Raw genomic sequence first — 5433 nt, 5'->3', positions numbered from 1 at the left:
AGTTCCTGGCAAAAAGAAAATTATGGGGTATAACAAAAAGAAAATGACTCCAAGGGGTAGACCCTGAGAAATCCAGAGAATGGAGTCACAATTTTCCTACAAGAAAGGGGACTGCAAAAGAAAAGTTAAAGGGAAAGGAGAAAACAGATTGAGAACATCTGAGCTGAGATTTCTTGAGACGCTGGGTAGGTAGTTGGAACTATGAACTTAGGATCCAATTGAAGAGGTATGGGCTGGAGACACATACTTGAAATTACAGAGGACAATATTGTGACCAAAATGAAAAGACTGTATGAATAACATCCTTGAAATGAGTGAAGGCTGAGAAGACTGTATTCAAGGGTCTTCAGAACTAGAAGACTGAATGGGACATTAGAGAAAGAGTCAAGAGAGCCTATTGAGACATAGTAGTCAGTGAGGGGAGCCTTGGGTCATGATGACTAGCTGTGATAACATGGGGTGAATTTCACCTGCAGTCTCATTAGTCCCTCTTAGAGGATGGAATGATGAAGTGTTGTCATTTTCTACTGTCAATTTTTATAATATAAAGCCTCAAATTTTATGGAGGTCTCTAGTCCATTTAATTAATTAATTTTTTTTGTGTTTCTATCCATAATGCCATGATGACTAGAGGCAATTTAATGACTGGTAGTATAAAGAATTCTTTGTCAAAAACTTTCAGTTCTTTTCAGAAGTTTCCAAAACCAATGAACAAAGCAAAAATAGAGCTCTTACACATTTAAGGGCTTTACGCAAAACACTATACATAGTTCAGAATGTAGCATTTACTTAATAGAGATTCTTTCTGGTGATCTATTAGATTTCAGATACTTTGTTAGTGCAAAGAACACATGCTTTTTCTAGACTTATAAGGAGGGTCCCTACTAATAAGGCTCATATCAGAGGACAGGAACATTATCTACCTAAACCAGGATCCATTGTGGGAGAGGTTGTGATGTGTTCATAGTATCTCCTCAGACAGAAGTATGAGAATGTGGCCTATTTAGACTGTAATTATCTTCAGTGAATAGAATTCTCAACAGATGACAAGTCTCGAACAGTTCATTTATAGTTGCTGTGAGTTTAATCCATTTACAGTTGCCGTAAGTTTATCAACTCTAGTTGAATTCAAGTATTTTGTGAGATTTTTCTCCAGAAGCTTGTGACTCAAATATGTGTCTCAGATAGTATGCTAGTTAGAATTTTATTTTTACTTATTATTTTTTTGTTATCTTGACACCAACTATGGTTATCTGGGAAAGGAGAACCTGAATTGAGAAAATATCTCACTCAGATTTGGTTTTAGGCAAGTCTATGGAGGCATCATCTTTTCTGAGTTTTACTTTTATGTGTGTAAGTTTTGGCTGCATGCATGTCTGTATACCATGTGTGTGCCTAGTGCTCTCAGAGACCAGAAAAGGGTATCAGATCTCATGGAACTGGAGTTACAAATGATTGCTAGGTCCCATGTGGATACTAGGAATTGAACTTGCTCTTAACTACAGATCCACTCTTAGTTTTAATTTTATATCTTTTTGAGACAAATTCTCCCTGTGTAACCTGAGCTGGTCTGGAACTCAGATATGTAGACAGGGCTATTCTCAAACGTATAGAGATTCACCTGTCTCTATTTACCAAGTGCTGAGCTTAAAGGCATATGCTATTTTCCCTAGCCTACATTTTCTTTATTAGTGACTAATTTAGGAAGGCCCACCTCACTGTGAGTAGTGCCACTCTTGGTGGTGGTCCTGGATTCTAGAGAAGGTTAAGATGAGGGAGCCATGGAGAACAAGGTAGTCAGCAGTGCTCTTCCACAGTCTCTCCTTCAGTTCCCTCCTCTAGATTCCTCACTTGACTTCCCTCAGTCATGGACCATGATCTTCAAGGCAAATGAATCCTTTCCTCCCCAAGTAATTTTTGGTGATGATGTTTATCACAAAAATATAATGCAAACTAGGACAAGGGTCTGATACCGACTGAGCCTTTTTTAATGGAGACACTCAGTTCATGTGGAGCAAGTCCATATACTCTGCATCTCTATCTACTTCCCAGGTGAAGCATGGTGAGCTGAGAATAGATTTTTAGTTCTCTCTTATCCTGACACAAAGTGTAGGACTTCTCTGCTGACAAAAGGTGTGAGCCAGTAGCTCTGCTTTCAGACCTGCCTGAACTTGCCTACTTGACTACAGAAAAGGAGGGGGTGGATTGTGAGAATTCGTGGCTGGAAGAAGAAAGAGGGTACTGCAGGAATCGGAACTTTAAGACACACTAATCTACAAGCAACAAGTGTTCCAGTTCATGTCTTGGGCTCTGAACCACTAGATTAATAATTCATGAAAGTTTAACCCCCACGTATGGTCGGGGTTATTGTGAAATTCTATGAATTCCCCATCGACTCTAAAATCCTATGATTCGACAACCAAGTAAATAAAGAGGATTTTTAAAATGTTGTGAAAATCAGAAAATTCCTTGAATTTTCAAAGGATCGTTAGGCATTTTCTTCTCAAGCGGGGGTGGTCAGGATCAGCAGTTCATGGGTGCTGGATAGAGAGAGTCTTCAGAATTAATCCCAGGATAACTGAAGCAAGAATGCATTGGACAAAATCTCTGGGACTAGTATGTGTCTATAAGTTTCAAGCATCTGGAAAAAAAAAATCCATGAAGTATCTTAAACTTCAATGATGATGTTTTAAACTTAAAGTCATAAACTGGACGTCAAATGACCTTGTTACCAGCTGATGGTTCTACTATGGAACATTACATCTCATAAGTGAAAAAAAATCTGTCTAAGGAAACCTAAGGATAAGGAAAAGCATTCACAGTAAAAGGTGTCTTCTTAGTCCTTGTGTATGGTACCGTACTACCTATAACAGCATCCAGCTCTAGTACAAGTTTCTGTCCAATGCCATTTGACTACTGAAAGCTTCAAACTTTGATGAAGGCGATGCAGAGCACGGAGAGTTCATTGAAAAAATTTTGGAATTTTAGAAATTACTTTACTCTAAAAGCACAACTTCTTTGTTTTTGATTTGCTTCTTTATACAAACGCTCTGCGCTATGAATACTATTATCAGTTGGAAACAAAGGTACAGCCATGTTTTTCTCTGATTAGAAGAATTTGTGAGGACTCATTGCTAAAATGGGGAAAGTCTCAACTCTAATAAAGGAGTTTCTATAAAATTTACTTCTAATAATTCAAGCTTCGATATCTACGATTCCTCCACAATGGCTTCCCTCATGTTCTTGCTTTTCACAACTTTTATTCTTAGACCCGAGGCATTTTCATAAGTCCTCATCTCCTCTCCCTTGTGTTTTTACCATAACCTCTCTCTTCTATTAGCTACGCATGGTACCAGTGCCCATGTTTCCTATTCAGCAAGTCAAGCAGAGGCACCTTTCTGTTCCATCCTTAGCAGCGTTCCTATAACTGAACTGCATTCACAGTGTTATTGCCCGCTGCATCTTATTTTTTTTGTGAACTTGGAAGATGGTGACAGTGCTCTCTGCAGGTCTACAGAGCAGCATCGAACACAGTAATCTTTCAGCTACACAGTAAATTCCCAATGTTCTCAAAGAAAGATGTGCATGAAAGAGAAAATTTGCTTTCTTTTTAAAATTTAGATGGCTGGCAAGATGGCTAGGTGGGTAAAGACTTGCCATGAAGGCTGGGTGACAGGAGTTTGACCCGTGGAATCCAAGGTGGAAGGCACAAAACAACTCCTGCAAGTGGTCTTTTGACTAGGACACACATACACTGTGGCTTGTGCACAAATGCAAATGCACACACGCGTGCGCGCGCGCACACACACACACACACACACATTATTTTAAGAATTATACATTCAAGTTATTTGTCTGGCATAACCCAGTATAGATATACATACATTTAATTAAGTTTCTCTTTGAAAAGGAGACAGTTCATTTCAAGTTTGTCACTTTGTCTGTTCAGAAGTCTCCTACACTGGAAAGCTCCTTGGTCAAGGCAGATAGTACATGAGGAGTACTTTCTGGAATTAGTTCAGTACAGAGTTTGCTGCGTATCTAGTTACCTGCTAATCCTAGAACAGGACCAGTTATATTCTGAAGAAAAAACACAGTCATCCATCAGGACCTCCAACAATCTTCAGATGTTCAAATCCCTTATATAAAATGGCTTTAGAAACTGCAAATACATGCAGATGATATAAAATGCCCTATACAATGTAAATTGTATGTAACAGTTTAAGCTGAATTATTTAGGAAATAATGGTGAGAAAAAGTTTGTAGTGTTCAAAAGAGTCAGTCTTTCTGAGTGTTTTGGGTCTGATGTTGGCTGGATCTGAGGATGCATAACTCATATAGACAAAGAACTAGCTGAAAATGAATGGTACAGGGCATGGTCTTATCTGGCAACTTCTACATATTAAAAAATCAAGAAGAATATGAAGTAAAACATAATACAACAGTGGAATAAGAGTCAAGCAATAGATTTTTGGGGCTGGAGTGATAGCTCACAGGGATCCCAGCACCTCTGTGGGGGCCTTATAACCACCTGGAACTCCAGTTCCAGGGAATCCAACAGCATTTTCTGGCTTCCTTTGGCACACATATATGTACAAAGGTATTCCTATTCACACATACACACACACACAAACGTGTAATAACTGAGATGTGATTTACAGTCTGAACCTCAGTGTCTCAGGTATGAAAAATAAGGATTGGAATACAGTCAACAAATTTTATTCTTTGCCACTCAAAACCAACTAAAAATTTTGAAAATTTGGGCACTTTCTTGACTTCTGAAACACACACACACACACACACACACACACACACACACATCTTCATATATATGTATGTTTATATAATATGTCTATGACAATATTTGATATGTTTCAAAACCTTTGTATGATTTAAGGAAAAAAAAGACAAAAGTAAAAATACTTGAAAATAAAACAAAGTCTTTGTTGTTTTATTAGAAAAATGAAATAAGAATATATTTTAGTAAGCCTTAAAATATTCTGGAATGCTAATATTGATTGTCAGGGTCTAGAATCACCAAGGACATAGCACATGCCTGTGAGGGAGCTTATAGATTGGATTCATGAAGGTGGGAAGACTCACCCTAACTATGTGTGGCATCATTTCATAGCTCTGCTTCCTACTGTGGATGCAATGTGACCTCATGTTCTTGCTGCTGTGACTTTCTCCACCATGATGGACTGTAACTCAATCTGTGAATCAAATTGAGTCTTTCTTTTCTTGGGTTGCCTTTGTCAAGGATTTTGCTACAGTAGCAAGAAAAATACTAAATACAAAATTAATAGCCCAGCTCCATTTTCTCAGATAGAGCAATATGAGTTATGATTAAGACCGGGAGCTTTGAAGTTAGCTATGATTTCAAATATAAAGTACATAAAAAGGAAATAATCATAGGTTGTTATTAGTACAACA

The sequence above is a fragment of the Grammomys surdaster genome, unplaced genomic scaffold, assembly GCF_004785775.1.
Source record: "Grammomys surdaster isolate TR1022 unplaced genomic scaffold, NIH_TR_1.0 191, whole genome shotgun sequence".
Lineage (NCBI taxonomy): Eukaryota > Metazoa > Chordata > Mammalia > Rodentia > Muridae > Grammomys > Grammomys surdaster.
Note: the sequence above shows the minus strand (reverse complement) of the source record.